Genomic DNA, 22,742 nt, shown 5'->3' on the forward strand with positions numbered 1-22,742 from the left:
AGCCTTTTGGGCTGAAAGAACAGAGTTGATACATTAGAATAGGAGTACTGAGACCTCCACAGTTGACACATAAATATGTGGAATAATGAAAAGGTATAATAAGCCTTTTAAAATTGAATGTTTCTTTTATATAGATTTATGCCTATTGATACTATTGGGTAATATGTGGGAGGTACTTCACTGCACACAGTTGCTGCAAACCTAATAGTTGGCAGCATAGAAAGCAGTACAAAAGAATTCTGATTCTAGACATCTTCACTTACAACAGTCCTTTGGAAAAATGTACTTTGTGTGTTCTGTGAGCTTCATTGACATACTGTCTGACGTTTTTTTTTTGCTTTTGTGGTTAATGGGATGTTTGCTGCACAAACTACACAACAGATGTGAACCACTGTTTGAAAGGAATTTTAATATGTAGCCAATCTACTGTATTCCTGTTTTTCTTACGAATATGAACCAAACAAGGAATTTAGGTTCAAGAAGGCTGATCTAGAAGTCTGCATTGGCTTTTAATATTTATATAAATGAAATAAGTAGCAGTGGTTTACAGAAGAGGAAATCCTTTTCACAATATCAAGCTGCCCACAGGTAAGAGATTCAGGTCCTTTTTCTGTAATCTCCTCCTCCCCCCAACCTCAACCTTTCTTCCTACTCCCTCAGGCCTTATATCTCTATCTCACCACTGGGAAGTTTTTTGTTTTAGTTTTAGTAATAATAGGATTGGTAGACTGTTGAATATTAATTTTCAGGAATTTTGAATGCCATATTTGAATTTGATCTTAAAAAATTATTTTTATCTTCTATTTTTCCTCAAGTTTAAATTGAAGTGAACTAACAGTGGGTTTCATATATGAATATTACTCATACATACAATATGTTTATATTATATAGAAATCAGTTTTAGATCTCTTTTCATAATAGTCCTATTACTGTGTTCTCAGTTGTGGTGACACCAACTGGTACATATAGAGAGATGACATTTTTGTGACCTTAAACTATAAAGTTTTAGTGTAAATGTACCACTTTGAATTCATCATCAAAACCAGTGCTTATGTTTTCACAAGTGGCTCATTGACATTCATTAGATAATGTATATATTTATACATATAACATGGCCAAGTTTTCCAATACCACCCTTGTCATTTTCATTTCCACATATTTAAATTTATCACCATTTTAACAAAGTGAACTTAGGAGTCTAAAAGTAAAGTGAATGTATTAGAAATTCCATTGAATCTAATATTTTGTTCCTTAAGCTAGATGAAGGGTGCATAGGCATTTGTTATATTATTCTTTATCTTGTATCATGAAAAATTGCATACAAAAATCTAAATGAAACAAAAATAAAGAGCTATCTAAAATAAAGACTGTATGATCATTATGGTAAATATATGAACTTTTATGTTTACTAGTATAAAGAAAGGGAAGTGTGTGTGTATATGTCACTATGACCAATGATAAAATATATTACTGATTGATATCATTTTGGAGCTGAGTGTGGAGACATGAATAAGTAGGATGAAGTGAAGAGTGGTAGTGAGTCTAGCTTAGAGAAGTGGAGGAGGAAAGTAATTATAGTAGGCTGTTCTCTGCTCTTTGCACCCCTTCTATGTAAGTTAAGCAGTAGGCTCTTTCTGCAACATAAAAGTGTTAGTTTTAGGTGGGACTTCCATTTCTCTTGATTCTGAAAGGCAATTTGTCATTTATTACTACACTAGAGGCTCGGTGCACGAAATCCATGCACTGGTGGGGGGGAGGGTCCCTCAGCCCAGATTTCGAGAGGGAGCAGGCCAGGCCGAGGGACCCCACTGGTGCATGATTGGGGCCAGGGAGGAACGCGTGAGGTTGGCCAGCCGGGGAGGGACTGTGGGAGGGCTCCAGGGCGTGTCCGGCCTGTCTTGCTCAGTTCTGATTGGCCGGACCCCAGCAGCAAGCTAACCTACCAGTCGGAGCAGCTGCCCTTTGGTGGTCAGTGCACATCATAGTGAGCAGTTGAGTGGCCTTAGCATATCATTAGCATATTATGCTTTGATTGGTTGAACGGATGACTGGACGACCGGACACTTAGCATATTAGGCTTTTATTATATAGGATGGTTGGGTAATTAAAAACTAGAGGCCAACTGTGAGGAAGCCACAATCGTGTTTCAGGTGCACAGACTGTTTCCCGTTGCCTTTGAACAGTGTTGCTTTGCTTTTTAAAAATTGTTTTAATGTATGTTCTTTTAAACTATAAAATATATATTTTTTTGTATTTTTCTTCTCAGTAAATAATTTCATTAGGATTGGAGAAATGGTATAGTAGAAAGATAAAATTTTAAAAAATATGTTTTTATTGATTTTAGAGAGAGGAAGGAAGAGAGAGAGAGAGAGAAAAAAAGAGAGAGAAACATCGATTGGTTTCCTCTTAAACACACCCCAACAGGGGATGGAACCTGCAACCCAGGCTGGGAATGGAACTGGTGACATTTTGGTGCAGAGACAACACTCAACCAACTGAACCATACCAGCTAAAGCGAAAGACAACAGTTTTGATTAATGTGCTTGAGGTTGGATGGAGAGAAGGTTGTACTTTTCTTGGTGTGGAGAACACACAAATCTAATACAGTTGGGAAATGTTTTTAGACTTCTCTTGAGCCATTGTTTAGGAAAATGTTGGGTTGGGAAGATAGTTGAGATGGAATGACTGTTTTTAATATATAAGTAAAAAGACAAGGAGTTGTTAGACCATAATAGAGGAATTTATTGAATGCTATTAGAATTGGGGGTCATAAGACAGTGGAGTATTGCAAATATAGACAAACCTAAAAGAAAGCATATATGACAATGATAAAAGTCATGAGCATAAAGATATATAATCTTTGAGACTGTTGAAGTTGATCAAGTGTGAATGATCCAAAAAATCTGAGGGATAAAATTCAAGTTTTTTGTTTTTGTGTTTCTCTTTAGGCAACAGAATTTATTTAGCAAAGCAGTGTAGAATCACAAAATTTTCAATATAAATGGACCTAAGTGGTCAAATAGTTTAACATCTCACTTTGCACTATTTGATTTTCTGGACAGGTAATGATTTAGTTTCTGCTTCAGCATTTATAATGACAGAAGGGAGCATCTCTGATTTCATAAGGCAGTTCTTTTTTATTTTTAATCCTCACCTGAGGATATTTTTTCCATTGATTTTTAGAGAGAATGGAAGAGAGGGAGGAAGAGGGAAAGAAACATTGATGTAAGAGAAACACATTGATTGGTTGCCTCTGCATGCCCCCTGACCGGGGCTGGGAATTGAACCTGTAACCAAAGTATTTGCCCTTGAGCAGGAATTGAACCCAAGACCCTTCAGTGCGCAGGCCAGCACTCTAGCCATTGAGCCACACTGGCCAGGGCAAGACAGCTTCTTTTATTGGACATATGAACAAGTTAACCTTTGTTGATTTTGAGACTGAGTTGGCCTTCCATTGTTTTTGTTACTGCCTTTCCCCACCTGTGTCTGTCTCTGTATCTGTATCTCTTTTACCTGACAGGTCTGCTTTATTTAAAGACAGTCATAAAAATTCCCTTGTGTTTTCTAAGCTATATATCCTCCATTTTCCCAACTATTCCTTACACAACATGTTGTTCTATTTCATTTTTTAGCCTGGTCATCCTTTTGTTTGATTTACTGTTTTAAAAAGTCCCTGTTTATCTATGATGCTTAGAACTAAATGTAATACTAGAACATGCCCCCCTTCTCTTTGACTGTATACTTCTGTTCTACACTTTAACTCTGCATTGACATATTTGTCAGCCACCTAACACTATTGAATTTTCTTGTTTACAATAAGTTAAAAATCCCCTTCCTTTGAGTATCATTTTATTTTATTTTTTCTGTTGAGACTTTATTTCTCTACCCCTTACATATACAGCTGTCTTCATGGAAGAGCTGATTTCTTGAGTCTTAAAATGTTCCTACATTTTAATCCATTGATAAATTCCACCACTGGAAATATATCCAATATAAATAATTGCAAAGAAAGAAGAGCCTCTTTGGATCTCTCTCCTCTTTATCAACCAGCCCAAAGTGTGTACATTACCCCACAGTGCTGTGAGACAGGCTACAAAAGAAAAATAAAAAATACAAAAATAAATAAAAAGAACAGAATAGAATTGCAACTGCAAAACCTACAACTAGCTCAGCATTTTGGTTGCTTGAGGCCTAACTCTTCTTCCTGGACTTCCTAATAAGAGGACTCATGGTACTGCTACATTTATCTCATCCTAGGTTCAGGGCTAACCTGAGTATGATTTTAGTTTAATCCCTAGGTTGTATTCTGTTAATACTTTGTTGTTATTTCACAACTTATATTGTCCTTAAGCCAAAAGATGAAAAAAAAATTTATAAGGAGATAGTTTTCCTCTCATTTTATTGTTTATCTAACTTTATTATGTTACAGCCAGAGAATGTGGCTTGTGTGATTTATTTATTTGGCTTTGAATTTATTAATTCCTTGTCACCACACGAATGGTCAATATTAATGTATATTGCATGTGCTCATAAAAGTGCATATTCTGGGTTTGTTGAATGTATAATTCTATCTTTTGCTAGCATGTTTGAGAGATGCATTCTTTATATTACTTTTGTTTCTTCATCTGTAGGTTTTAGAAAGAGGTGTGTTTATCTCTAATTGTGGATTTGTTAGTTTTCTTCCTGAAAATTTTAAACCTGTATTGCTTTATGTGATTTAAAGTAACATTATTTAGGTACATCAAAGATACATATTTCTAGTGTATTGTAACTTTTATCAATAGGAAATATATTTTTTATTTCATTACTTTATTTTCAATTTGAATTATTTTTTGAATGTTATATATACATACTTTTTTATTAGCAATTGCCTATTGTATCATTTTCTATTTCTTAATTTTCAGTCTTTCTATGCTATTATTACAAGGTGTGTCTCTTGTTTATGGTAAGATTTGATGATATTTTTGTTATTTTACCCTTCTTGAAACCTGTTATTTTTAGATTGATAGTTTACTTATATTTGCCCCTTATTCTGCAACTCCTGAATCTCTTAATTTCTATTTTGTAATTATCTGGGATTTTAATTTCAGAATATTTATTTTAAAGATGATGGATCCTTATTTATTTCAGCCTTCCTGTGAGTTTTTTTTTCATTTTTGGATCATTGCTGTTTCTCTTAGAGGGTCTTTGCTGTCTTGTATCTGTAGTATATCTATAAAATTATATTAACAACGGTCTGTTTCCTTAGTCTTTGCTCAGAATATCTTTATTTTTCTATTCTTATTGATCGCTAGTTTTTCTGACCATAGCATTCTAGGCAAAAAATATCTTTCCCCCTGAACGTAGAGGATAGTTTATTTTAGCATTCAGTATTGCTAAAGACAAGTCTGATGACAGTTTAGTTCTTATTTCTTTGTAGCTAAATAATTTTTTTACTCTAAAATATTAGCACTTCCTCATACTTGTTTTCTGAAATTTAGCACTTCATGTCCAAACATTTTTGCTTGTTTTAACTTAGTCTGTTTTGGTAATTAGTAGGCCCTTTTAATGGAAAGTATATATAGTTAGCTTTGTGGATTGTTTGTTCTTATTTTCTTAATCCTTTTTTCTCAGTTCTTTTTTTCTGAAGCTCCTCTAAAGTGAAAGTTGTTGCTTCTGTGTATGTCCTCATGTCTGTTAGCTTTTCTGTTTTTCTTTTGTGTAATATTTTGAGGAAACCTCTGTTCTTGATTAACTTCAGTCACTTCAGTTGTATCCATGCAGCTTATATTTTGAATTTCTAAGATTTCAGGTTGATTTCTTTTTATGCTTGTTCTTATGGGTAAAATAACATCCTATTACCCTTTGAGAATATTTAATATACCATTTAAAAACGTTTCAGTTCATTCTGCTACCAATTAGCTAGTGTTTTTTTGTTTGTAAGATTTGGGACTTAATCTTCTTATTTAAAAAAATTATTCTTGATTATACTCATTTTTGTACTTGTGATTTCCTATTTTACCTTGGATGGATGCTGACTCAGGTGGTCGGGGGGTGGGCAAGTAGTACTTGCTGCTTATGGGATATGCTAGGAATTTGTCTTTTGGATGGTAATCTCCCTTCCCTGTCTGTTCTGGAGCTTAGTGTCTGTGTGGTTCACTACCCTAGCCACTACCCTATTCATAAATGTCACTGCTGCCCTGGCATTAGCAGAGAAGAGATTGGGGAAAGTTGAATGAGCTTAACTGTTTAAGATATAAATTACTAAATCAATGTTTTTTCTTGTGAAAATTGAAACCCCCATATTAAGTCTAGGTGAAAGTCTGTATTTGTTCTTTTCTTCACCCCTAGGTAATTGCTATAACTAGTTGGGCATTTATCCTTCCAGACTTTCAAATATCACTTTAATACATATATAAATATTTAGAGATAAAAATTATTTTATGTTTTAAAACATGGCATAAAACTGGAAACATTTATTGACTGCTTAGATATGTATTTAATTATTTTCTATTTATTTTCTCATTTAATCCCCTTAAAATTTGTAGGAGAGCAGGCATTATGCTTTCCCTTTCTTAGATGAGGATACTGAGACAAGGAGAGGATAAATATCTTGGACAAGTAACTTAACTAGGAAATGATAGTGCCAGTATTCATAAAAGTATGTCTGGCTCCAATGTTTGTACTCTAAGTACTATGAGTTCTACAGCTACTATGTTGTACAGTTAAATTCATGCCCATGAAAGAGAAGAACCACATTCTTCTTAACTTCTTAGTGTCCTTTACTCTTCAGTGTGGATGCTCTACTATTTTTAAAAAGTTATTAGTGATGAATGTTAAATTTCTTTGTTTTTTTGCTATTTAGTGCAGCAGTAGTTAGTCCTGATACATCATATTTTAAAGCATGTTAGTGTACCTTAAGATAGATATATCAAAGTGTGTTTGGTGTGTCAAAGTAATGCACAGTTCTTGCCTTTTTGCCCTTAAAAATGGTTATGACAATCAGGTCTCCTACCCATAGTGTATGAGACTACACATTATTGTATCTTGTTGTTACCCATAAATAATTGCCAATCTGATGTATAAAAATATATTTTCATTTTGTCTTTCCCTGATTGTTAGTGAGGTGGAACTATCTTTGTTGTTTTATGTCTTTCTTTGGTTATTATGAGGTAGAACTATATTTGTTCTTTTATGAATTGCCTGTTTATGTTTTTTTTATTTTTTTTGAATTGTTTGTCTTTTTTATTCATTAATAGATGTTCTTTTTTTTTTGGATACCAATCCCATATCACTATGCTTTTTATTTTTCAATTCTTTCTCAAAATTTGTTGTTACTTGTACTACTTTCTGTGCCTTTGAAATGGATATTTTGTCTATATTGAGTTTTAGGTCCAACATAGCTCTACTATTTCACATATTTTCATACCTTTGAATTTTTTCATATATATATGTATAATGTTTCTAGATACCTTTTTCTTGCTATTCTGAAGTAAATTTTTTCTTCATTATATCTTCTGACTGAGCTCTTATTGCTTTTCAGGATAGCTAGAACAACATCAAATATAGTATCATAGCTTTTGTTTTTGCCCTTATGGAAATGCTTATGGTGTTTTACCACACAATATGAAGTTTTCTATTGGTTTGAAGTAGCCATTATCAGTTTAAGAAGCAATCTTTTTGTTTTTAATTTTTTTTTATTCTTTTGTAAATGTTTTTAATTTTAATTTTTCTCAGTGAATGAGTGTTGAACCATATTCAATGCCTTTTCTATTCTGAAAATAAGTTAATTTTTAAAAAAAATATATTTTATTGATTTTTTACAGAGAGGAAGGGAGAGGGTTAGAGAGTTAGAAACATCAATGAGAGAGAAACATTGATCAGCTGCCTCCTGCACACCCCCTACTGGGGATGTGTCCGCAACCGAGGTACATGCCCTTGACCGGAATCGAATCTGGGACCCTTGAGTCCGCAGGCCGATGCTCTATCCACTAAGCCAAACCGGTTAGGGCAACAGTTAATTTTTATAACTATTTTGGGTTGTTAATAAATTTTTGAATATGCTTAACTTTTGTTTTTGTTTTTTTTTTATTTTTATTTTATTTTTTTTATTTTTATTTTATTTTATTTTATTTTAAATCTTTATTGTTCAGATTATTACATTTGTTCCTCTTTTTTCCCCCCATAACTCCCCTCCTTCCAGCTCCCACCCCACCCTCCACCCTCACTCCCCACCCACTGTGTTCATCCAGAGGTGCATGATTTTTGTCCAGTCACTTCCCGCATCTCCCACACCCCTTTTCCCCCCAAGAATAGTCAGTCTATTCCCTTTCTATGTCCCTGATTCTATTATAATCACCAGTTCATTCTGTACATCAGGTTATTTATTCACTTGATTCTTAGATTCATTTGTTGATAGATGCATATTTGTTGTTCATTATTTGTATCTTTACCTTTTTCTTCTTCTTCCTCTTCTTAAAGGATACCTTTCAGCATTTCATATAATACTGGTTTGGCGGTGATGAACTCCTTTAGCTTTTCCTTATCTGTGAAGCTCTTTATCTGACCTTCAATTCTGAATGATAGCTTTGCTGGATAAAGTAATCTTGGTTGTAGGTTCTTGGTATTCAGCACTTTGAATATTTCTTGCCATTCCCTTCTGGCCTGCAAAGTTTCTGTTGAGAAATCAGCTGACAGTCGTATGGGTATTCCCTTGTAGGTAATTGAGCCTCTTTCTCTTGCTGCTTTTAAGATTTTCTCTTTGTCTTTTGCTCTTGGCATTTTAATGATGATGTGTCTTGGTGTGGTCCTCTTTGGATTCCTTTTGTTTGGGGTTCTCTGCGCTTCTTGGACCTGTAAGTCCATTTCTTTCTCCAGATGGGGGAAGTTTTCTGCCATTATTTCTTGAAATAGGTTTTCAATATCTTGCTGTCTCTCATCTTCTGGAACTCCAATAATTCTGATATTAGGCCGCTTAAAGCTGTCCCAGAGGCTCCTTATACTATCTTCACACTTTCGGATTCTTTTTTCATTTTGCTTTTCCAATTGGGTGTTTTTTGTCGAATCTTTGGTTTGATTCTTGTGCTCGTCTGGTCTGCTATTGGGTATAATATTCTTTATTTCAGTCCGTGTATGCTTACTTTCTAATTTCTTTATCGTAGCATCGAGGGTCTCATTAGTTTTCGTGAGGCTCTGCACAAATTTATGGCAAGCCCTCAAAATTGTGATTCTTAGCTCCATATCCTCCATTTCTGTCATGCTTTTTTGTCTCCGCATCTTTTATGCTTTCTTGGTGCACCCCCTTGTGGTCTCTGTGCGCAGTCTTGTTCTAGCCAAGCCTTAATTGTTGTAGTTAACACTAGAGGGATTTGACCAGCAGACCGACTGGCTGTAGGATTCTGGGGAGGCGCTAGTCCTGCCCTTGCCTGAGGCGATCGGCAAATGTCTGTGCGCAGTGCTTGGGCGGGGCGGGCTCAACAGGGCGGGGGGAGGGAGCAGCTATGGCCGCTCTCAGTCCGTCCCCAAGGGCTCTGCCTCTCTGTCCCAGCAATCGCTGCAAACCTCGGAGGGGCCGTAGCCAGACAGTCCCGCTTCTCCCGTTTGAGTCAGGGTCCCTAGAGACTCGCCCGGATCTGTAGCCCAGAGTCTGAGACTCACTCCTGAGTGAAAACGACAACCGCGCCCTCAGCCACCAGCCCGCTTTGCACGCGCACCGCCGCACCACCGTACCTTTAAATTTTCCACACTGCGCCTCCTCTGTGCGTCGGACTGCTGTTGTTTTTGCTTCTAGCTGAAGAGTCCCTCCTCAGCCAGCCTTCCTGTGGTTCTGGTTGATGTCCGTTCCGACCTTTAGCTGTATTTTTGAAGTGGTTGTTTACGGCAGCGGTCTCCGGTGTTTACCTACGCCGCCATCTTCGGAGAATCATCTGAATATGCTTAACTTTTGAGTAGAGGTATTTAAAATGAAAGAACTACTGTTTGGGGTAGAAAATTTATCTTTTCTCTTACTAGTTAACTACTCGTTTGAGAATAAAGGAATTTGAACAACATGTACCATTTTTTGTCTCCTGGCCTAAAAGATCCAACATAGAAAATCTGTCATTTCCCATAGACTGCTCTCCTAGTCTAAGAGCTATTTTTTACACAATATATTTATTAAGTCAATTGTTATGCCATTAACAATGACATGGCTAATCATAATGTCTCCCATTTTCCAGGAGAATAGCTTCACAGTTTTAATTTCAACATTAGAAAGATGATAAATTTAATAGAGAAATATAATAAATACCTATAAATACAAAATAAGGTTCCTCATCTCAATTTGTGAACCTATGCTAAGAGCTTGGTGACTTATTGTATTTCTTTTGTATTTCCCCCCTCTCCATTCTTTTCTTCTTTTTTAAATTCTGGAGGCGCTAGACTCAGTTAAATATTTTCATGTGGCAGGAAGCCAGATTTCCAATAGCCCTGAACTCAGCATGTTGCTGTTGCTTAGCAACTACTTGTGAAGTCTTGTAGATATAACTGAATTATAAATAGAGTTATGAACAGAAGTGCAATTGAAATTGAGATTGGAAAGAAAGGCATACTCTTATTTTCTCCTTCCATTTGAATTTGAGTGAAGAATCATGCACAGTCGGTTTTCAGAACTCTGGCTCACAAAAATTGGGAATAAGTACTAACCTGATCAGGAAGACAGTAAGGTATCTGTAAAGGTCTTGTTTGTAATTACACATTTTTTTTTTTATTATTAGGATTAAACAGTCTACAGTATATTGGAGAGATGTCAGTTAATAGGAAATAGAGAACTTTTGATTTTCATGGTCATTCATGTAGAAAGATATCCATGCATTGTATTACTGTTTATATATCTCTTCCACATTTATATTAATGTCTACATGCAGAAACACTTTTTGTTTTTTTTGAAAGAGTGGAAGAGAGAGGAAAAGACAGAGAGAAACATAGATTGGTTGCCTCCTTCATGAGCCCCGACCAGGGCCCCGGCTGTGGAAGAGCCTGCAACCAAGGTACATGCCCTTGACCGGAATTGAACCGGGGACTCTTTGGTCTACAGGCCGACACTCTATCCACTGAGCTAAAGCGGCTAGGGCTGCAGAAACACTTTAATGTTAATGTTTTTTGTACTTTCGATCACATTGTTTATATTTAAAGTAATATTTGATTTACACATCTGGAATTAAAAAATAATTTTTCCTACTTATACTGCCTTGTTAATAAAATTTGACCCATTTGTTATATTCTTCCCCACTAATTGTAACTTGGATTAGTTCATATTACTTTCCTATCTGATAAATCATAGTATATTTGTTCTGATAAGTAAAGATCTATGTGTATAAGATTTAAGTTACCTTAAAGATGTAAATACAATTGTAGTTAGAGTCTGGATATCCAAGTCACATATGAATACAACATTAATAAACTAAGACAATAAGCAAAGTTACTTTCATCCAGACCAGTGTTTAAAGTAACAGTATATTTCAAAATGCTTGGTTAAACTTAATTTTAGAATCTAGCTATCCTTAAATATTGATTAAAATATTATTACATGGTGGATTACTTACTTGATTTTTCTCCATCCTTCACTGGAACTCTTTTTGTTACTTAAAACTATCTGCATTTCTATGTGTTTCAAAGGCATTGTTTATAAGCTTTTTTTCATGATTAAAATAAGTCCTTTATATATAATTTTCATAATTAAGTTTTTAAACTTTCCTAGTATTGAATATGTGAATTCATTTTGCATTTTGGATAACAGTGGCCAAAAAAAAATCTTAAAATTAATTTATAATTTCATTAAAACACATTGATGAACGTTGATATAAGAAATGCATAGACCATGCCCTTTAAAAATAACTTTGTTTTAGCGTGACTTGACTGTCTAACCATCCTTTCATTTTAGAAGCTGTTATTTAAATTCTTTAAAAATATATATATATTTTTAATCCTCACCCGAGGATATTTTTTCCATTGATTTTTAGAGAGAATGAAAGACAGAGAGAAACATTGATGTGAGAGAAACACATCAATTGGTTGCTTCCTGCATGTGCCCTGACCAGGTCAGGAACCGGGGAGGATCCTACAACCAAGGTATGTGCCCTTGATGGGAATCGAACCTGGGACCCTTTGGTCTGCAGGCTGACACTCTATCCACTGAGCCAAACTGGCTAGGGCTAAATTCTTGAAATTAAAAGTTTTTTTTTTTCCTATCCTTCTTTTCTCCCCCTGATTTGGTCATTTCTTCATAGTTATTACATTAGCCTGTACATTGTTTGCCTCAATAATTTGTTTCCCTCACTGACAGGAGTTATTTTAATTTGAGAAAATAATTATTGAGTGCCTACTGTATGGAAGACACTACTATATGTTGGAACAGCTTTGTATTAAAAATGAGTAAAGCATAATTCTCACCCTAAAGATCTGCTGTTACTTAATCTTTTTATTTTTAATACATAGCAAACAATCTCTTACATGTAACTCAGATTCCCAAATGATTGCAGGGGAAATGTGCTAGAAAACAAATGCAGTGCCGTTCAGATTTTGAGAGACTTCAGATATTAGAGATACTAGAAGTGTGATTAAAGTACCTCATTATTTTCCTGAAAAAAGAAAAACACTTAAATATTTTTATACACACACATATATCCTATATAATAAAAGGGTAATATAAAAATTGACCCTAACGGTGGAATGAGCAGAAAAACCACTTGACCAGTCACTATGAGGCCCACTGACCACCTCTTGGTTTTTTTTCCTGGCCTGCAGGCTTCGATCGCCCGATGATGAAAGGGGAACCGGGGGTGGGTAGTGATGGGGGGCGGAGCTGGCTGCAGGCAGTTGGCGAATTTCGTGCGCCGGGCCTCCAGTGCACATTCTATATAATAAAGAGCTAATATGCTAATTAGATTGGACGGTGGAACAACCTTCCAGAAAAAACAGTGGGCACGGGGCAGGGCCGAGAAACAACCAGGGCTGCTGCGAGGGCCAAGCCACTTGCACAAATTTTGTGCATCAGGCCTCTAGTATAAAATAATATGGACCATGGTATGTAACTTGAAAGTACCTATTTATTTAGCTTAGCTTTAATTTTCTTTAATTGCCACTTAGGAAAGTTTAAGTTAATATTTTAGATGATGAAATGTAAAGCACATATTTTTCCCCCCTAAGAAAATAGTGTTTTTGTGGATAGTTTTGCTCTTATAGTCACATCTATTCTGGGATTCATACTAGCATATTGTTTCTATTTTTAGGCTGTTGCCAGGCAGATTTAAAACTTCTCTTATGGTTGCCCAATTTCTAGCTTTCTGATTGGCTATAAGAGCTTGTTTTCTTTGGCCAACCACAGTGACTATGCAAATTGTCTTTCAGTTTCTGTTGCTGTGAGAGAACAGATAAGATGGCTGCAGGGGTATGTTTGGGGTATGTTTATTATTTTAAAGAAGATTTTCATTATTATGTAGTTATAAGCAAAAGTAGATTTCTTTCAAAATGGTGTTTTATTTTTTGAAATATGAAATTAAACAAGTTTTATAAAGGCTGAAAAATGAGTCTTATGTCATATTTGATTAATTTTAATGGTGTGCAATACATATTATGTACATGTGGGCATACATTGTTACCTTTTTTAGTAAATAAGCATCCTGACTCGCCAAAGAGAGGTTGTTTTTTGTGTGTAAACTTACTGTATGTGAACATGCCAGCATGTTTGTTTACAATTTTGTTGAAAATATTCTAGATTACTACCTTTGTTTCCTAAAAGAATCAGTTTTCTCATTTAAGAATTATGTTAGTTATATATGTATAATTCATCATTCTTTTAATGAATATTTACTAAGTATATACTATGTGCCACACAGTGTAGCTCATTAACAGAATACTTATTTATTATTTTTTTTGTAAATAACCTCTGAAGCACATCATAATGATATCAACATATTTTAAGATGTTTTATGAAAACAAAACTTGAGATACTTAATGTATTAATCTTATAATAGGTATGTGATGAGATGTGCCAAAGTGTTTGATTAAGCAATACATAAATATAAGTATTAAAGTCCATTTATAATAATTATTTCTAAAGAGATACATTTAAAGTACTGGCAAATGTGGATGGTAGCCACATACATCATATGAAGCAATATTATAAAATGTGACTAAGCCTTATGTAACTCCAGAAAGTTTAGTGAGTCTATCTCATTTTAAAATAAATTTATCAACATTAATTACATATGAAGCCTTTGGTTACAGTACCAGTTTATAATAGAAGAGAATGCTTCTATTTCACTTAAGACTGTCTAGTGCTTCTGGTGAAAAATAGTTAATTCCATTTTCTGTGTGTAGAAGATGTTATTAATATAGGTACATGGAGGGTTCATCTGCACCAGGGGTCCTCAAACTACGGCCCGCGGGCCACATGCAAATACAAATATTGTATTTGTTCCCGTTTTGTTTTTTTTACTTCAAAATAAGATATGTGCAGTGTGCATAGGAATTTGTTCATAGTTTTTTTTTTAACTATAGTCCGGCCCTCCAACGGTCTGAGGGACAGTGAACTGGCCCCCTGTTTAAAAAAAAGTTTGAGGACCCCTGATCTGTACCATTGCTCAGCACTGGTTTTTGGTTGATAAAATTTGTTGTGTGTGTGTGTTTTAAATCCTCACCTGAGTATATTTTTTCTATTGAGTTTTAGACAGAGTGGAAGGTAGGGCAAGAGACTCAGAGAGAGAAACATTGATTGGTTGCCTCCTGCATGCACCCTGACCCCACCCTGACCAGGGATCGAGCCTGCAACCAAGGACATGCTCTTGACCGAAATTGAATCTGGGACCCTTCAGTCTGAGGGCTGATGCTCCAACCACTGAGCAAACTGGCTAGGACTGTTGTGTTTATTTATGCATATCTCATGCTCATTGCTACCCTCACATGAGATAAGCATATTATAGAATTATGTCCCATTTAGGACAGGAGATACGAGTAACTGTTTCATCTAAGATGAGCACATAGAAAACAATGCTGCTGTTATTTTATATGTATTCCTTTTATCACCATGAAAGCACAGGTGTACCTGTTGGCCTAGAAATGTAAACTCCCTAAAATATGAACTGTTACTTGGTTCTCTGTGTATAGTTGTTTTGTCCATGTCAGAAGTGTGATCCAGTAAAGGGAGGTTAGGTTAAAAACAATTGAAAAGCAAAAAATACTCAACTGTTTTTCTGCTATTACTTAAAAAAACAAAAACAAACTCCAAACAAGTTTATTGAGATACTATACAACTCACCTATTTAAAGTGTACAATTCAGTAAGTTTTAAATATTTATTTATTCATTTATTTACTTTAGTGGTTTATAAAAAATATTCAATTGTTCATCACTACAGCTAATTTTAGAACACTAGAGGCCTAATGCACGAAAATTTGTGCAAGAGTAGGCCTTCCTTCCCCCGGTTGCCAGCACCAGCTTCCCTCCGGCACCTGGGACCCAGGCTTCCCTCCTCCGGCTGCCCGCAGGTACCCGGACCCAGGCTGGCTTCCCTCTGGCCCCAGTTTTATCAGAAAGGATGTCCAGAATGACTCCTGGAAAACATTTGGCCTAATTAGCATATTACCCTTTTATTATTATAGACTAGAGGCCTGTTGCAGGAAGATTCTTGCAAGAATAGGGCTTCCTTCCCGTTGTAGAGCTTCCACTGGGCCAGCTTTCCCATGGTTCCGTATGATAGCTGTTTGTCCCACAGTTGGTAGACTCGATGTTGTTGTGGGAGGCAGCACGCACAGGTCTCTTCCTTACGCCACCATCTTGGTTCTCCTGGTTCTGCTTCTTGAGCGCGTCTCCCATGGGTGTGAGGAGTTGAAGTCTGCAATTTGCTGGGCTAGGCTGCAAAAGCGCAGGTGGGTCTTTTTGTGCACCTGGCACAGCTTGGATGGGGATGTAAATTGATTAGGGCTGGGTCTCAGGGAGGTGCCAGGGCGGAGCAAATAGCAATGGCGGCGTCTCCGCGGCTCCTCGCCTCTCCGGGACACCTGGGCTTCGCGTCCCCCAGTGCAGGCGAGCAGTCGTGCGACAGAGCCTCCCTCGCTTTCTGACCGCTGCAAGGCTGTGCCACCTCTCCCCGTAGGGTCTGGTGGCTCATGATCCCTCCCGAACCAGCTCAGTGGATTCGAGAGTTTGTAAAAGCGCAGACATTTCCTCTTGTACCTTTGGCACAGCTTGGATGGGGATGTAAATTGAGTAGGGTGAGGTCTCAGGAAGTCGCCAGGGCGGGGCAAACAGCAATGGCGGCGTTTGTTTCCTCGCCTCTCCGGGACACCGGGACTTCGTGTCCCCCAGTGCCTGCGAGCAGCTGCCTCTCCCCGTGGGGCCTGGGGCCTCAGGGACCCGCCCTGAGCAAGCCCAGAGGATTGGAGGGTTCGTAACCGCTTCCAAATGATAAAAAACCGTGCATCCAGTTGCAGCCCACCTGGCGCGGGACTGTGTACCTCTTTTTTTGGCGCCTCTGTAGCTCCTACTCAGTCTCACTGTGCTTCTTTCTTTCCTTCCAGTTGTAGAACTCCCAATGGGCCAACTTCCCCATGGTTCTGAATGGTGGTTGTTTGTCTTATAGTTGGTAGTTTCAATGATGTTGTGGGAGGCAGCACGCACAGGTCTACTCCCTACGCCGCCATCTTGGTTCTCCCACACTGCACATATCTTATTTTGAAGTAAAAAAAACGGGAACAAATACAATATTTGTATTTGCATGTGGCCCGCTGGCTGTAGTTTGAGGACCCTTGAGTTAAAAACATGGCCTTCTGTTACTTCACTCATTGTCAGCCTAGGTGGTATTGGCTTTTGGAAAGTGGGACAAACTAGAAGGTAGGGCCTTGATGAATAACTAATTTTTCTAAGAAGATGTAATTTGATAAATGTATTCTAAAATTGCATTTTAAAAAATATGGTCAGTTTTAATTTGTTTGTATAATAGAATGATACCCAAAATACACCTGGAAAAGTGATTTTAAGGTATCTTGAAATTTTTTCATGTAGACTACCATAGTATTTCACAAAACAAAGCAATGAATACAACAAATTAACATAGTGACCATTCTGGTTTTGATGTAACCAAAATTTTAAGAGCATGATTTACTCCTGCTTTGTCCAGGGAATTGTTGGTAAAGCAGACCCATTTCTTTCATTGTAAATTTTAAAAAACTTAGTTAGGGGATATTTCACCTATGGGCCTATGTTCACATTTTGATACCCAGATAATATTATTAGATTGATGACAGATTATTCGGTTGTTTGAAGTGTCAGATGTCATGATCACCGAGTACTGAATTTGTTAGTGCTCTGGGTCCTCAAGTAAATATTGCCAGTGCTTTGTGATTGGGAGAGAGAACATCTAGAAAGCAAAAGAATCAGCATATGAAACAGAAGTAGTGAAAGTAGTGATAATGCTTTATTAATAGTTTTGGAAAAATAAGTATTAATAGATGATGAGATATCCAGTGTTTAAGATAAACATTTTGAAAGTCTGTATATGAAATTTGAGTAGATAAGTATCAAAGTGGATGAAACATTGTATTATCAGGTTCAATAAATAGTCTCACTAATGAGCAGTAAACAATAATCAGGTTATTAACATTTATTGTGCAATACACTGATTATTCTTCATGATTTTATTTTCAGGATTGTTGTGAAATACTTAAAATTTAGGGATGCAAAATAAAATCACACAGTTCTCAACCTGAGCAATTAAAAATCTAGTAGCAGAGTTGTATTTCTAAGAGTATAGAAATCAGCATAAAGTGATTATTTATGAGTAGGCCATGATTAGTCAGGTCTATTGACTAATATTTATTTTAGCCATTTAAGGAAAACTCAAAATTTAAATAAAATTATTTTTAGTACCCCTTTTAGATTGTTATATTAATGTCAGTTAACAATATGAATGCTATTGGAGTGCTGTGTCAAAGATAGAAGTGTCAGATTCATTTAAATGGTTTTGCTTAACATTTTGTAAGTTTTTGCTAAGTTTTATTTTTAAATGTACTTCACCAGGTATCCATAACTTTGAGTTAATATAGTGTTTGATGTTTGTGCGTTTTGAACCAACAGTCCTGGCACTCCCTATTGTTTTGTCAGTTAAGATGCTTGGAAAGCAGTTGTATAGACCCTTGTTTATTTAATCAGGAAAATCCTACTTTAGAGTGTTATTCAGACAATGAACTGAGGGTATGTTACAAATATGTTTCAGTTTCATTGTTCACGTAAGTTTTCACATTTCACAATATTTGGATTCTTGATAAAGCACTTGCCCGCATCTGCTTCCCCTGTTGCTGGGCAAGGTTCTGCTGCACATATTTGATTGGTTTTAGGCAACTACTGCTTTGAGCCAATCAGACAGTGAATTTCATGTCTCTCAGGACTGAAGCATTCAAGCAGCTGCTGATTTATTTTGCCTATGGGGAGATTTAATAAACTAAGAGTATGGCTGCAGCAAGTTCCCTCTTGGGTATGTTTTGAAAAATGACAAGGTTCATCTGTAACAGAAGGAGAAAAAATGAGATTTAAAAAAGTTGTTTATTAAAATTTGATAGATAGTGAAGTTGAGAAAATATATTCTTTGAATGGATTTCCTATTTTTATTCTACAGTTGTGCTTTTAAAGGAATGTAGAATTTTGTAATAAAAGAAAAAATTCCCCTCAATTTACATGAATGTTTACTCTCTAATCTACACCTTTGCTTTATTGCTTTCAAAGGGGAGAGCTCATATAACCTTTTTGCAACCTGCTGTGAAAGGCAGTTAAGGAGAAAAGGATGTAGTAATTGTACTTACAATGCAATATAGGTTGTTAAGAAATAGATATTCATAGTTCAGTAGACAACAATACATTATATTGCTATCCATAATAAACCTTTGGGTCCAGAATACTATTGATTTTTGGAATTGACAATCTTTAACAATAGTAATAGGTGGGAATGAAAATAATCTTGTGTTATTTAGGTTTAAGGGTTCGCTGGATTTTTAGTTATAAATGTTTTATAAATAATAGTGACGATTTTTTAAAAGAAATTTACATTTGAATTTTGCAGATTCTAACCTGTTGTGTAGAAAAGTATGTTCTTGTTTTATATGTCCATGTTTGACTCATTCCCCAGGTAGGGAATTGATTTGTATTTCTGGAAACATGCCTGGACATTTAAAGGAAGATAAATTAAAATAGCATTAAAGGTGTAAATCTTACTTACGTATAGGGTATGTTTAATGTTTTTTATATGTATTTAGGATTTTATGCAGTTATGTTCTAGATTACTTATATCAGACAAAGAAAAAGAACCTTACCGAAATATTGCAGGTCCAGGTTTTAACTATGTTTCTCTGACCTTATTGTCTGTCTCCTGTTGCTGGGCAGGAATCAGAATGCTGGCTACTGATTGGCTGAATTAGTGAGCCGCTCTTGAACAGCCACTTAAATTTTTGAGCTTTCTGAGCAGGCAGATTGTAGGCTAAGACAGAACAGCTTTTGGAAAGACTTCTCTTTCTTGTTTCATAGCTGTGATCTCTTTGCTAGAAAGTACAGTGAAAGGAGTGGGTGGAGGGGGATGAAGCAGAGAAGAAAATAATGTTTTCACTTAAAGAAGAAGAGGCTCATTGGGCTTTCCTTAAAAATAATTTACCCTAAAATTGAAAAATAATTCCAAGATATAGAGACTTATTTGCAGGTAACACACCTTTCTTGGTTATTTAAATATAAATTCCTTTGGTAAAGGTGAAACTTTTGTTAATGCTGTACAAAAATATTTTATTAGTGATAGTATTTCCCCAGAGTTACTGAATCTAAATATATAAAGACTTAAAAAACATTTTTAAAAACTATTTTCTTTATGAAAATATATTTACGTTAAAAATATTCTTTTGACTATCTTCCTCATAAAAGAATGTTTTCAGCAGAAAGTTCATCACATTTTACACATTTATATCTAGATATGGCAGACATTTTCTACTGTAAAATATAAATGCTTTTTTTGGGGAAAATGAATTACAGGCATGTGAGAACTTCATGGTTGTAGTGTTGCCACCTAAAAAAGTAGTATTTCTTTTGTAGAATAGTTTTGTGAATGGCATCTGTTATAGATGACGGTACTTAAAATGATCCTTAAAAATGTTTTGTTCTGGTAATACAGCCATGGAAACTTATTTGCAGATAACACACCCTTTTCTAATGTGTGTCTTTCTTAAATATATTTTGCTTATGCAAAATAGATTTTTAAAAACATGCTGATTGGTTTGCATGGATATGTCTGAACTAGTTTGAACTGGTTGTTCATGCTACTTCCTTATTGCTTTGTCTGTTTTTCATTGTACTTAGAACCCATGAAGTATCTGGTAAATGGCTGTAGTGTGCTCCCTTGTGGGGATAGATGGTAGTTATTCTGTAATTCTTTGTACAGTACTTTATTATTTCTGAATTGAATGGCAATTTTGTAGATAAAACAACTTGCTTGTATTGTATTTATTTTTATTAAATGTTATTTGGTGGTGACAGTTTATTAAATGTTATTTGGAGCTGATGTTTGCATGTTGGATTTTCTAATTAATATATAAAATAAAAATATTTAAGAGAAATTTGTCTCAGGTTGTCTAGTTTATGCCTTAAAACATTCTGAATATACATAGACAATTATGATAGCATTTTTTGAATTGCTTACATCATTCTAAGTGCTTAATGTATAGAATCTCATTTAATTATCACCACAACTTCTGTTGCAGGTACTGATATTTCCTTTTTTTAAAAAAATATATTTTATTGATTTTTTACAGAGAGGAAGGGATAGAGAGTTAGAAATATCGATGAGAGAGAAATATTGATCAGCTGCCTTCTGCACACCTACTGGGGAGGTGTGCCTGCAACCAAGGTACATGCCCTTAACCAGAATCGAACCTGGGACCTTTCAGTCCACAGGCCGACGCTCTATCCACTGAGCCAAACTGGTTAGGGCTGATACTCCCTTTTTAAGGTAGCTGAAACTAAAAATGAAAATGTTAGATAACTTACCCTGTGTCACATAAGTACATGGGAGAACTGGAGTTCAAATCCATGTTTCTGTCTATGAACCTGTTATTAATGGAGTTACTAAAAATTATGAAAATAAACTTTTTTAGAGGAATGCTTGCTTTCAATGCAACTAGTAATAACTGCCAACTATTCCTATAACAGCTGAGAAATGTGGATATTATGAGGTCAAAGTTCAAAAGAATTGCCGTTTAGTATTTGAAAATATTTAAAGAATAATTATACTTCTATTTAAATGTAATTCTTTTGTATCTTTGGAGTCAGCAGAGAAAAGTGACTACAAAATTTGCATTGTATCATCTTTACAGAAAATTTTTCAGTTAGTATGAGTTTGGAATGGATGGGGGGGAAACTTGAAATTTAAATTTTAGACTGCAATTAATAATCCTTAAAATAGTGCCTATAATAATTTTGCATTGAAGTTTCTGCTTGGTTGTAAGATACTTTTTAAAAAATAGTTTTACTCAGTTCCATAATTTAAATTAAAAGGCTAGCAAGCTAAGAAATATATAAGTAATTTTCTTTTTAAAAAATATATTTTATTGATTTTTTTACAGAGAGGAAGGGAGAGGGATAGAGAGTTAGAAACATCGATGAGAGAGAAACATCGATCAGCTGCCTCTTGCACACCCCCCATTGGGGATGTTGCCTGCAGCCAAGGTACATATGCCCTTGACCGGAATTGAATCTGGGACCTTTCAGTCCGCATGCTGACGCTCCATCCACTGAGCCAAACTGGTCAGGACAGTAATTTTCTTAACTTGACAGAATAGATGCATAATGTATCACAATCTAGAAGTACTATGACAAGTGGTAGATTCTCAAGCTGTATTGACCTCCAGCAAGCAGGCTAGGCCATTGTTTTATGACTTGCAGCTAAAGGGAACAATGGAACACTGGGAACATACCTATAATTGAACAAGTTGGGTTTATTATTTGTTGCAGTGACAGAGAATGCTTACCAGGGGAAACTGTGAGGCACATTAGTAAGAGGGTGTTAGAAGAAATTCTAGTATAGGATTTGGTCATAGATTGGGTTATTTTGGGGAAGGTTTGAGGAACTAGAACCTCACTCTGGATTGGGTGCTGTCAGAATGTGGGGGCTATTCTATGCTTGGATCTCAATAAGTCTTATCTATAGTGAGGACAGACTACAGTGAGGATAAAGCTGCAATTGATAAAGAAGTAGCCATTACTCATTTTATAGAGGGAAATGGTTGATATTTTATGGGTTGCGTTGTGACCTTACCTAATTTGAATGTAGGGATGGTTTTGTGTCCAACAGGAGAACAATATGACTTAGTCGTAAGCATCAAGTCAGTGTATAGTAACATTAAGGCCTGCCTGTGAGCCCCAAATAAGTTCCGATAACTCAGAGGCTGCTTTATTCCTTCCTCCAGCCAAGGCAAGTGTTCCTACCATCATTCCTACTGGGTAGTAGAATGTGAAAGCGTTATTCTTGCTCCTTGTACATTTTAGTCCTTAAAGGACTTTTGTTTTATTCCACTATAGACTGGTGACTGACTGACTTTCTCTGGGATCAAATCTGGTACCCTCTTTTGCTTGCCTTACTGAACTGGCCAGAAATGCTGAGAAAGAGCATCCTTGTCTTGGTTCTGATTTTAGTTCACAATTAAGTATGATTTCTGTAGGTTTTTTTTTTTTTTAACAGATATCCTTTATTATATTTGA

The 22,742-nt window shown here is 35.8% G+C and overlaps 1 protein-coding gene across 3 annotated transcripts in view; it reads left to right on the forward strand.

Annotated features, from left to right (window-relative positions):
* The window catches only part of ATF7IP (activating transcription factor 7 interacting protein), a 116,343-nt gene that overhangs the window by 24,173 nt on the left and 69,428 nt on the right, over positions 1 to 22,742 (forward strand). The window contains exon 1 of one of the 3 annotated variants that reach the window (XM_023750056.1): positions 402 to 588. The exons of the other annotated variants lie outside the window; for them this stretch is intronic. The gene's annotated coding sequence lies outside the window, so the exon portion shown is untranslated. Of the gene's footprint in view, positions 1 to 401; positions 589 to 22,742 lie in introns of those variants that run through there. 3 annotated transcript variants of the gene reach the window in all.

The sequence above is a fragment of the Myotis lucifugus genome, unplaced genomic scaffold (genome assembly GCF_000147115.1).
Source record: "Myotis lucifugus unplaced genomic scaffold, Myoluc2.0 scaffold_10, whole genome shotgun sequence".
Taxonomy (NCBI): Eukaryota; Metazoa; Chordata; class Mammalia; order Chiroptera; family Vespertilionidae; genus Myotis; species Myotis lucifugus.